We start from the raw sequence: 13,889 nt of genomic DNA on the forward strand, positions 1-13,889 counted from the left end.
GATGGTCTACTCTGTTAGAGGATCAGTATCTCTCTCTCCTTTATCTCTGTAGTGGATGGTCTACTCTGTTAGAGGATCAGTATCTCTCTCCTTTATCTCTGTAGTGGATGGTCTACTCTGCCAGAGGATCAGTCCAGGTGTGCAGTGTGTCACCAGGTGCTGAGGGATCCAGTCTCCATCACCTGTGGACACAGGTTCTGCAGACAGTGCATCACCAGATACTGGGAGAAACCTGCTCCTTCAGGAGACTATGACTGTCCTCGGTGTAGAAAGAGATCCAGGACACGTCCTGTACTACAGCACCTGAGTGAACCCAATGATGCAAGAGGCTCTGAAAACAGTAAGGACACTTGCAGACCTGTGCTAAGTCAATGCCTCAATATGATTAAGAGTTAACTACAATAATATGAGATAATATAAGTTACTGTAGATGTGAAGACCCACTTCATCGTGTTAACGAATGTGTCTGATACACATCCTTTTCCTCTTCCTTGTAGTGGATGACAGCCTGCAGAGAGCTGTAGTAAACCATGAAGACAGCCTGCAGAGAGCTGTAGTAAACCATGAAGACAGTCTGCAGAGAGCTGTAGTAAACCATGAAGACAGCCTGCAGAGAGCTGTAGTAAACCATGAAGACAGTCTGCAGAGAGCTGTAGTAAACCATGAAGACAGTCTGCAGAGAGCTGTAGTAAACCATGAAGACAGTCTGCAGAGAGCTGTAGTAAACCATGAAGACAGCCTGCAGAGAGCTGTAGTAAACCATGAAGACAGTCTGCAGAGAGCTGTAGTAAACCATGAAGACAGTCTGCAGAGAGCTGTAGTAAACCATGAAGACAGTCTGCAGAGAGCTGTAGTAAACCATGAAGACAGTCTGCAGAGAGCTGTAGTAAACCATGAAGACAGCCTGCAGAGAGCTGTAGTAAACCATGAAGGCAGTCTGCAGAGAGCTGTAGTAAACCATGAAGACAGCCTGCAGAGAGCTGTAGTAAACCATGAAGACAGTCTGCAGAGAGCTGTAGTAAACCATGAAGACAGTCTGCAGAGAGCTGTAGTAAACCATGAAGACAGTCTGCAGAGAGCTGTAGTAAACCATGAAGACAGTCTGCAGAGAGCTGTAGTAAACCATGAAGACAGTCTGCAGAGAGCTGTAGTAAACCATGAAGACAGCCTGCAGAGAGCTGTAGTAAACCATGAAGACAGTCTGCAGAGAGCTGTAGTAAACCATGAAGACAGTCTGCAGAGAGCTGTAGTAAACCATGAAGACAGTCTGCAGAGAGCTGTAGTAAACCATGAAGACAGTCTGCAGAGAGCTGTAGTAAACCATGAAGACAGTCTGCAGAGAGCTGTAGTAAACCATAAAGACAGTCTGCAGAGAGCTGTAGTAAACCATGAAGACAGTCTGCAGAGAGCTGTAGTAAACCATGAAGACAGTCTGCAGAGAGCTGTAGTAAACCATGAAGACAGTCTGCAGAGAGCTGTAGTAAACCATGAAGACAGCCTGCAGAGAGCTGTAGTAAACCATGAAGACAGTCTGCAGAGAGCTGTAGTAAACCATGAAGACAGTCTGCAGAGAGCTGTAGTAAACCATGAAGACAGTCTGCAGAGAGCTGTAGTAAACCATAAAGACAGTCTGATGAGGAGGTATGAATGTGTGATAGAAGGCATCGAAACAGCAGGGACTCAAACTCCCCTTAACAGGATTTACACAGAGCTCTACATCACAGAAGGAGAGAGTGAAGCGGTTAACAAAGAACATGAGGTGTGGCAGCTAGAGACAGCATCCAGGACACCAACCTCACATGACACAGCAATCCACTGCAATGACATCTTTAAACCCTTACCTGGCCAAGAGAGACGCATCAGAACTGTGCTGACGAAGGGCATCGCTGGCATCGGAAAAACAGTCTCTGTGCAGAAGTTCATCCTAGACTGGGCTGAAGGGAAGGCTAATCAAGATGTGGAGATCATATTTGTGCTTCCTTTCCGGGAGCTGAACTTGATCAAAGATCGCCAGTACAGTCTTCTCAGACTTTTAAATGACTTCCACACAGAACTAGACAAAGGCAATGCAGAGAAACTCACTGCCTGTAAAACTATGTTCATCTTGGATGGTTTGGATGAAAGCAGATTTCCATTGGATTTCCAGCACAATGAAAAGGTGTCTGATGTCACCCAGACATCGTCTCTCGATGTTCTGCTGACAAATCTCATCAAGGGGAATCTGCTTCCCTCTGCTCTCCTATGGATAACCTCCCGACCAGCAGCAACCAATCAGATCCCCCCTCAGTGTGTTGACCAGGTAACAGAGGTACGGGGGTTCAATGACCCACAGAAGGAGGAGTACTTCAGGAAGAGATTCAGTGATGAGGACCTGGCCAGCAGAATCATCTCACACATAAAGACATCAAGGAGCCTCCACATCATGTGCCACATTCCAGTCTTCTGTTGGATTTCTGCAATAGTCCTTGAACACATGTTGAGTACAGACAAGAGGAGAGAGATGCCCACGACTCTGACTGAGATGTCCATACACTTCCTGCTCATTCAGACCAGCCTGAAGAACCAGAAGTATCATGGAAGAGATGAGATGGATCAAGAGGAGCTCATGGAGTCAGATAAGGAAATTCTTCTGAAGCTGGGGAAGCTGGCGTTTAAAAATCTGGAGAAGGGTAATCTGATGTTCTATGAAGAAGACCTGAAAGAGGCTGGCCTTGATGTCAAAGAAGCTTCGGTGTACTCAGGAGTGTGCACACAAATCTTTAAAGAAGAGTCTGTGTTATTTCAGAGAGTGGTGTACTGCTTTGTTCATCTGAGCATTCAGGAGTTTCTCTCAGCTGTCTACATGTACCATTGTTACACAACCAGGAACATGGATGCACTGAAGCCCTTCCTCAAGAGAAAGTCTAGAAAGTCTAGAGGTGCGTCTGAAGAGCTAACTTTGGATGAGCTGCTGAAGAGTGCCGTGGATAAAGCCTTGGAGAGTAAGAATGGACACCTGGACCTTTTTGTCCGCTTCCTTCATGGCATGTCACTGGCAGCCAATCAGAAACTCCTACGAGGTCTGGTGACACAGACAGAAAGCAGTCCAGAGAGCGTCAAGAAAACAATCCAATCCCTTAAGGTGATGCAGAGGAAGAACATCTCCCCTGAGAGGTGCATCAATCTCTTCCACTGTCTGATAGAGATGAAAGACCATTCAGTACAGAAAGTAATCGAAGTATACTTGAGGTCAGAGAACAGATCCAAAAACTCTCCCTTGCTCAGTGTTCAGCGCTGGCCTACATGCTGCAGATATCAGAGGAGGTTCTGGATGTGTTTGACCTGAAGGAATACAAGACATCAGAAGAGGGTCGTAGGAGACTGCTCCCAGCTGTGAGAGGCTGCAGGAAAGCTCTGTAAGTATTCATGTAAATATCGCACACCAAAATAAATTGTAGTTACAGCTGCATTTTCATTGGCTGACTGGCTCTGTAAGTACCCATGTGACTATCCCTCAGACCAAACTTTACTGTATGTAGGAACAACAGTAATTTAATTGGCTGAATAAACTTTCTATCAGCTGAAAACTTTCTAACTATATTACAAACTGATCAGCACAATATACACATTATTTGAGCAGTGCTAACAGTTTAAGCAGGGACAGCTAAGCGAAATATTTTAATATAACCTGTCTGTCATAGTATTTCTTCTGTGTTTCAGACTCACTGGCTGTAAACTCACAGACACATCCTGTAAAGTGTTGGCCTCAGTTCTCAGTTCAAACCCCTCACACCTGAGAGAGCTGGACCTGAGTATCAACGACCTGAAGGATTCAGGAGTGAAGCTGCTCTCTGCTGGACTGGGGAATCCCCACTGTAAACTGGAGACTCTGAGGTCAGTATTCCTGTAGTTGGTCAACAAGTGATAACTGTTCACCAGATCCACATGTGTTTACCAGACACACATAGTCCACACTATATGTGTTTGGACAGTGAAGCTTACAGTTTTAAATTTGGCGCTATTCTCCAGCATTTTGGATTTGAGATATAATGTTTCATATTAGGCAACAGTACAGAATGTCACCTTTTATTTGAGCTTAAAGGTGAGAGGTTAGCATGTTTTGTTGTATCCTCTGTTATTGGTAATGGTGAGAGGTTAGCATGTTTTGTTGTAGCCTCTGTTATTGTAGCCTCTGTTATTGGTAATGGTGAGAGGTTAGCATGTTTTGTTGTATCCTCTGTTATTGGTAATGGTGAGAGGTTAGCATGTTTTGTTGTAGCCTCTGTTATTGGTAATGGTGAGAGGTTAGCATGTTTTGTTGTAGTCTCTGTTATTGGTAATGGTGAGAGGTTAGCATGTTTTGTTGTAGTCTCTGTTATTGGTAATGGTGAGAGGTTAACATGTTGTTGTAGTCTCTGTTATTGGTAACGGTGAGAGGTTAGCATGTTTTGTTGTAGCCTCTGTTATTGGTAATGGTGAGAGGTTAGCATGTTTTGTTGTAGCCTCTGTTATTGGTAATGGTGAGAGGTTAGCATGTTTTGTTGTATCCTCTGTTATTGGTAATGGTGAGAGGTTAGCATGTTTTGGTGTAGCCTCTGTTATTGGTAATGGTGAGAGGTTAGCATGTTTTGTTGTAGTCTCTGTTATTGGTAATGGTGAGAGTTTAGCATGTTTTGTTGTAGCCTCTGTAACTTTCTCACTCATTATTATTCATGATTCATTCATGATCTTTCTCAGTCAAGGCGTCACAGGCTTGATGTTGTCATTGTGTTCGAGGAATATGGGACCAGATATACTTTTGACTAATTTAATACACTTTAAGTGTCAGAATACTTATGACTTCTTCAAATGGGGGGACTAGATACATAAAATGCTTTAATCTTTCTAAACGTTGAAACAGATATGTATTAAAATATCCTCAAATAAAAGGTGACATTTTATACTGTCACCTCATATGAAACATTTGATCTGAAATCCAAAATGTTGGAGTATAGAGACACATTTACAATGTTAGCTTCACTGTCAGAATAGATATGGTGTGGACTGTTGACTCAATACAATCTAAATCTGATACCTCACTGTCAAAATAGATATGGTGTGGACTGTATACTCAATACAATCTAAATCTGATACCTCACTGTCTAAATAGATATGGTGTGGACTGTATACTCAATACAATCTAAATCTGATACCTCACTGTCTAAATAGATATGGTGTGGACTGTATACTCAATACAATCTAAATCTGATTCCTCACTGTCTAAATAGATATGGTGTGGACTGTATACTCAATACAATCTAAATCTGATTCCTCAATGTCTAAATAGATATGGTGTGGACTGTTTACTCAATACAATCTAAATCTGATTCCTCAATGTCTAAATAGATATGGTGTGGACTGTATACTCAATACAATCTAAATCTGATTCCTCAATGTCTAAATAGATATGGTGTGGACTGTATACTCAATACAATCTAAATCTGACACCTCACTGTCTAAATAGATATGGTGTGGACTGTTTACTCAATACAATCTAAATCTGACACCTCACTGTCTAAATAGATATGGTGTGGACTGTTTACTCAATACAATCTAAATCTGATTCCTCACTGTCTAAATAGATATGGTGTGGACTGTATACTCAATACAATCTAAATCTGATTCCTCACTGTCTAAATAGATATGGTGAGGACTGTATACTCAATACAATCTAAATCTGATTCCTCACTGTCTAAATAGATATGGTGTGGACTGTATACTCAATACAATCTAAATCTGATACCTCACTGTCTAAATAGATATGGTGTGGACTGTATACTCAATACAATCTAAATCTGATACCTCACTGTCTAAATAGATATGATGTGGACTGTATACTCAATACAATCTAAATCTGATTCCTCACTGTCTAAATAGATATGGTGTGGACTGTTTACTCAATACAATCTAAATCTGACACCTCACTGTCTAAATAGATATGGTGTGGACTGTTTACTCAATACAATCTAAATCTGATTCCTCACTGTCTAAATAGATATGGTGTGGACTGTATACTCAATACAATCTAAATCTGACACCTCACTGTCTAAATAGATATGGTGTGGACTGTTTACTCAATACAATCTAAATCTGACACCTCACTGTCTAAATAGATATGGTGTGGACTGTTTACTCAATACAATCTAAATCTGATTCCTCACTGTCTAAATAGATATGGTGTGGACTGTATACTCAATACAATCTAAATCTGATTCCTCACTGTCTAAATAGATATGGTGAGGACTGTATACTCAATACAATCTAAATCTGATTCCTCACTGTCTAAATAGATATGGTGTGGACTGTATACTCAATACAATCTAAATCTGATACCTCACTGTCTAAATAGATATGGTGTGGACTGTATACTCAATACAATCTAAATCTGATACCTCACTGTCTAAATAGATATGATGTGGACTGTATACTCAATACAATCTAAATCTGATTCCTCACTGTCTAAATAGATATGGTGTGGACTGTATACTCAATACAATCTAAATCTGATTCCTCACTGTCTAAATAGATATGGTGTGGACTGTATACTCAATACAATCTAAATCTGATACCTCACTGTCTAAATAGATATGGTGTGGACTGTATACTCAATACAATCTAAATCTGATACCTCACTGTCAAAATAGATATGGTGTGGACTGTATACTCAATACAATCTAAATCTGATACCTCACTGTCTAAATAGATATGGTGTGGACTGTATACTCAATACAATCTAAATCTGATACCTCACTGTCTAAATAGATATGGTGTGGACTGTATACTCAATACAATCTAAATCTGATTCCTCACTGTCTAAATAGATATGGTGTGGACTGTATACTCAATACAATCTAAATCTGATACCTCACTGTCTAAATAGATATGGTGTGGACTGTATACTCAATACAATCTAAATCTGATTCCTCACTGTCTAAATAGATATGGTGTGGACTGTATACTCAATACAATCTAAATCTGATTCCTCACTGTCTGTCTTCTGACTGATACTGATTTTTAAACTGGTCTGGTCAGTCCACTCAAATATTTGTTAATAAGCATCTTTCTATCTTCAAGAAATACTTGGAAAATGTGTCATTTCTAGGCTGTGCTTCCCTGGTCTCAGCTCTGAGGTCAACCCCACAACATTATTTGTGCACAGGTTACAGTGTAACACTTTAATACAACCTGTCTGTCATTGTATTTCTTCTGTGTTTCAGACTCAGTGGCTGTAAACTCAGAAACACATCCTGTAAAGTGTTGGCCTCAGTTATCAGTTCAAACCCCTCACACCTGAGAGAGCTGGACCTGAGTAACAACGACCTGAAGGATTCAGGAGTGGAGCTGCTCTCTGCTGGACTGGGGAATCCCCACTGTAAACTGGAGACTCTGAGGTCAGTATTCCTGTAGTTGGTCAACAAGTGATAACTGTTCACCAGATCCACATGTGTTTACCAGACACACATAGTCCACACCATATGTGATTGGACAGTGAAGCTTACAGTTTTAAATGTGGTGTTATGCTCCAGCATTTAGGATTTAAGATATAATGTTTCATATTAGGTGACAGTACAGAATGTCACCTTTTATTTGAGGGAATTCATACATTTTTTACCGTTTAGATATGAATAGTGAATAATGATGAATAACAAAGTTATAGAGGCACAAATGTCAGTATAAATGCTAAACTCCTCTGTTATTGGTAATGGCAAGAGGTTAGCATGTTTTGTTGTAGTCTCTGTTATTGGTAATGGTAAGAGGTTAGCATGTTTTGTTGTATCCTCTGTTATTGGTAATGGTGAGAGGTTAGCATGTTTTGTTGTAGCCTCTGTTACTGGTAATGGTGAGAGGTTAGCATGTTTTGTTGTAGACTCTGTTATTGGTAATGGTGAGAGGTTAGCATGTTTTGTTGTAGCCTCTGTTACTGGTAATGGTGAGAGGTTAGCATGTTTTGTTGTAGACTCTGTTATTGGTAATGGTGAGAGGTTAGCATGTTTTGTTGATAACAATGATAACACTATGCAATGATAACACTATGCAATGATAACACTATGCAATGATAACACTATGCAATGATAATACTATGCAATGATAACACTATGCAATGATAACACTATGCAATGATAACACTATGCAATGATAACACTATGCAATGATAATACTATGCAATGATAATACTATGCAATGATAACACTATGCAATGATAACACTATGCAATGATAACACTATACAATGATAACACTATGCAATGATAACACTATGCAATGATAACACTATGCAATGATAACACTTTGCAATGATAATACTATGCAATGATAATACTATGCAATGATAATACTATGCAATGATAATACTATGCAATGATAACACTATGCAATGATAACACTATGCAATGATAACACTATGCAATTTTAACACTATGCAATGATAATACTATGCAATGATAACACTATGCAATGATAACACTATGCAATGATAATACTATGCAATGATAATACTATGCAATGATAACACTATGCAATGATAACACTATGCAATGATAACACTATGCAATGATAACACTATGCAATGATAATACTATGCAATGATAACACTATGCAATGATAACCCTATGCAATGATAATACTATGCAATGATAACACTATGCAATGATAACACTATGCAATGATAATACTATGCAATGATAACACTATGCAATGATAACACTATGCAATGATAACACTATGCAATGATAACACTTTGCAATGATAACATTATGCAATGATAACACTATGCAATGATAACACTATGATAACACTATGCAATGATAACACTATGCAATGATAATACTATGCAATGATAACACTATGCAATGATAACACTATGCAATGATAACACTATGCAATGATAACACTATGCAATGATAATACTATGCAATGATAACACTATGCAATGATAACACTATGCAATGATAACACTATGCAATGATAACACTTTGCAATGATAACACTATGCAATGATAACACTATGATAACACTATGCAATGATAACACTATGATAACACTATGCAATGATAATACTGTGCAATGATAATATTTGTAACATAGATTTTTTTCCCTATAAGCAACACTTTGATGACTTGTCATTTGATAACAAATATACTGTCACTATTTTCACCACCGAAGAATAGCAGTGTGATTTTAATATGATTTGACTCTTTGCAGGCTGTCAGGCTGTCTAGTCACAGAGGAAGGCTGTGCTTCTCTGGTCTCAGCTCTGAGGTCAAACCCCTCACACCTGAGAGAGCTGGATCTGAGTAACAATGACCTGAAGGATTCAGGAGTGAAGCTGCTCTCTGCTGGACTGGGGAATCCCCACTGTAAACTGGAGACTCTGAGGTCAGTATTCCTGTAGTTGGTCAACAAGTGGTAACTGTTCACCAGATCCACATTTGTTTACCAGACACACATAGTCCACACCATATGTGTTTGGACAGTGAAGCTTACAGTTTTACATTTGGTTGTGTTTTAGATATATACACCAGGGATATATACACCAGGGAAACACAGGGATATGTACACCAGGGATATATACACCAGGGATATATATACCAGGGATATATACACCAGGGATATATACACCATGGATACACAGGGATATACACCAGGGGAACACAGGGATAAATACACCAGGGATATATACACCAGGGATATATACACCAGGGGAACACAGGGATAAATACACCAGGGATATATACACCAGGGAAACACAGGGATATATACACCAGGGATATATACACCAGGGATATATACACCAGGGATATATACACCAGGGATATATACACCAGGGAAACACAGGGATATGTACACCAGGGATATATACACCAGGGATATATACACCAGGGATAAATACAACAGGGATATATACACCAGGGATATATACACCAGGGATATATACACCAGGGATATATACAACAGGGATATATACACCAGGGATATATACACCAGGGAAACACAGGGATATATACACCAGGGATACATACACCAGGGATATATACACCAGGGATATATACACCAGGGATATATACACCAGGGAAACACAGGGATATATACACCAGGGATATATACACCAGGGCAACACAGGGATATATACACCAGGGATATATACACCAGGGAAACACAGGGATATATACACCAGGGATATATACACCAGGGATATATACACCAGGGAAACACAGGGATATATACACCAGGGATATATACACCAGGGATATAAACACCAGGGATATATACACCAGGGATATATACACCAGGGATATATACACCAGGGAAACACAGGGATATATACACCAGGGATATATACACCAGGGATATATACACAAGGGATATATACACCAGGGATATAAACACCAGGGATATATACACCAGGGATATATACACCAGGGATATATACACCAGGGAAACAAAGGGATATATACACCAGGGATATATACACCAGGGATATATACACCAGGGATATATACACCAGGGATATATACACCAGGGATATAAACACCAGGGATATATACACCAGGGATATATACACCAGGGAAACACAGGGATATATACACCAGGGAAATATACACCAGGGATATATACACCAGGGATATATACACCAGGGATATATACACCAGGGAAACACAGGGGTATATACACCAGGGATATATACACCAGGGAAACACAGGGATATATACACCAGGGATATATACACCAGGGATATATACACCAGGGATATAAACACCAGGGATAGATACACCAGGGATATATACACCAGGGATATATACACCAGGGATATATACACCAGGGAAACACAGGGATAAATACACCAGGGATATATACAACAGGGATATATACACCAGGGATATATACACCAGGGATATACACCAGGGGAACACAGGGATAAATACACCAGGGATATATACACCAGGGATATATACACCAGGGATATATACACCATGGATCCATACACCAGGGATATATACACCAGGGAAACACAGGGATATATACACCAGGGATATATACACCAGGGATATATACACCAGGGATATACACCAGGGGAACACAGGGATAAATACACCAGGGATATATACACCAGGGATATATACACCAGGGGAACACAGGGATATATACACCAGGGGAACAGAGGGATAAATACACCAGGGATATATACACCAGGGATATATACACCAGGGGAACACAGGGATAAATACACCAGGGATATATACACCAGGGATAAATACAACAGGGATATATACACCAGGGATATATACACCAGGGATATATACACCAGGGATATATACACAGGGATATATACACCAGGGATACATACACCAGGGATATATACACCAGGGATATATACACCAGGGATATATACACCAGGGAAACACAGGGATATATACACCAGGGATATATACACCAGGGAAACACAGGGATATATACACCAGGGATATATACACCAGGGAAACACAGGGATATATACACCAGGGATATATACACCAGGGATATATACACCAGGGATATATACACCAGGGAAACACAGGGATATATACACCAGGGATATATACACCAGGGATATATACACAGGGATATATACACCAGGGATATATACACCAGGGATATATACACCAGGGATATATACACCAGGGATATATACACCTGGGATATATACACAGGGATATATACACCAGGGATCCATACACCAGGGATATATACACCAGGGATATATACACCAGGGATACATACACCAGGGATATATACACCAGGGATATATACACCAGGGAAACACAGGGATATATACACCAGGGATATATACACCAGGGATATATACACAGGGATATATTCACCAGGGATATATACACCAGGGATATATACACCAGGGATATATACACCAGGGATATATACACCAGGGATATATACACCAGGGATATATACACAGGGATATATACACCAGGGATACATACACCAGGGAAACACAGGGATATATACACCAGGGATACATACACCAGGGATATATACACCAGGGATACATACACTGGTATAAACACAGTACATTCTAGCATTTGGACTAGTCAGTTCTGATTGGAATGTATACATAATTAGTCATTTCAACCATAATTTCCTCCAACAACTGTCAAAATAGATATGATGTGGACTGTATACTCAATACAATCTAAATCTGATTCCTCACTGTCTAAATAGATATGGTGTAGACTGTATAATCAATACAATCTAAATCTGATACCTCACTGTCTAAATAGATATGGTGTGGACTGTATACTCAATACAATCTAAATCTGATACCTCACTGTCTAAATAGATATGGTGTGGACTGTATAATCAATACAATCTAAATCTGATACCTCACTGTCTAAATAGATATGGTGTGGACTGTATACTCAATACAATCTAAATCTGATTCCTCACTGTCTAAATAGATATGGTGTGGACTGTATACTAAATACAATCTAAATCTGATACCTCACTGTCTAAATAGATATGGTGTGGACTGTATACTCAATACAATCTAAATCTGATACCTCACTGTCTAAATAGATATGTTGTGGACTGTTTACTCAATACAATCTAAATCTGATACCTCACTGTCTAAATAGATATGGTGTGGACTGTATACTCAATACAATCTAAATCTGATTCCTCACTGTCTAAATAGATATGGTGTGGACTGTATACTCAATACAATCTAAATCTGATACCTCACTGTCTAAATAGATATGGTGTGGACTGTATACTCAATACAATCTAAATCTGATACCTCACTGTCTAAATAGATATGGTGTGGACTGTATACTCAATACAATCTAAATCTGATACCTCACTGTCTAAATAGATATGGTGAGGACTGTATACTCAATACAATCTAAATCTGATACCTCACTGTCAAAATAGATATGGTGTGGACTGTATACTCAATACAATCTAAATCTGATACCTCACTGTCTAAATAGATATGGTGAGGACTGTATACTCAATACAATCTAAATCTGATACCTCACTGTCTAAATAGATATGGTGTGGACTGTATACTCAATACAATCTAAATCTGATACCTCACTGTCTAAATAGATATGGTGTGGACTGTATACTCAATACAATCTAAATCTGATTCCTCACTGTCTAAATAGATATGGTGTGGACTGTATACTCAATACAATCTAAATCTGATTCCTCACTGTCTAAATAGATATGGTGTGGACTGTATACTCAATACAATCTAAATCTGATTCCTCACTGTCTAAATAGATATGGTGTGGACTGTATACTCAATACAATCTAAATCTGATTCCTCACTGTCTAAATAGATATGGTGTGGACTGTATACTCAATACAATCTAAATCTGATTCCTCACTGTCTAAATAGATATGGTGTGGACTGTATACTCAATACAATCTAAATCTGATACCTCACTGTCTAAATAGATATGGTGTGGACTGTTTACTCAATACAATCTAAATCTGATTCCTCACTGTCTAAATAGATATGGTGTGGACTGTATACTCAATACAATCTAAATCTGATTCCTCACTGTCTATATAGATATGGTGTGGACTGTATACTCAATACAATCTAAATCTGATTCCTCACTGTCTAAATAGATATGGTGTGGACTGTATACTCAATACAATCTAAATCTGATTCCTCACTGTCTAAATAGATATGGTGTGGACTGTATACTCAATACAATCTAAATCTGATTCCTCACTGTCTATATAGATATGGTGTGGACTGTATACTCAATACAATCTAAATCTGATACCTCACTGTCTAAATAGATATGGTGTGGACTGTTTACTCAATACAATCTAAATCTGACACCTCACTGTCTAAATAGATATGGT

At 39.1% G+C, this 13,889-nt stretch overlaps 1 pseudogene; it reads left to right on the plus strand.

Moving 5' to 3' along the window:
- The first annotated feature begins 1,540 nt into the window (after positions 1–1,540).
- The window catches only part of LOC135537541 (NACHT, LRR and PYD domains-containing protein 12-like), a 16,016-nt pseudogene continuing 3,667 nt past the window's right edge, over positions 1,541–13,889 (plus strand).

The sequence above is a fragment of the Oncorhynchus masou genome, unplaced genomic scaffold (assembly GCF_036934945.1).
Source record: "Oncorhynchus masou masou isolate Uvic2021 unplaced genomic scaffold, UVic_Omas_1.1 unplaced_scaffold_810, whole genome shotgun sequence".
NCBI classification, from domain to species: Eukaryota; Metazoa; Chordata; class Actinopteri; order Salmoniformes; family Salmonidae; genus Oncorhynchus; species Oncorhynchus masou.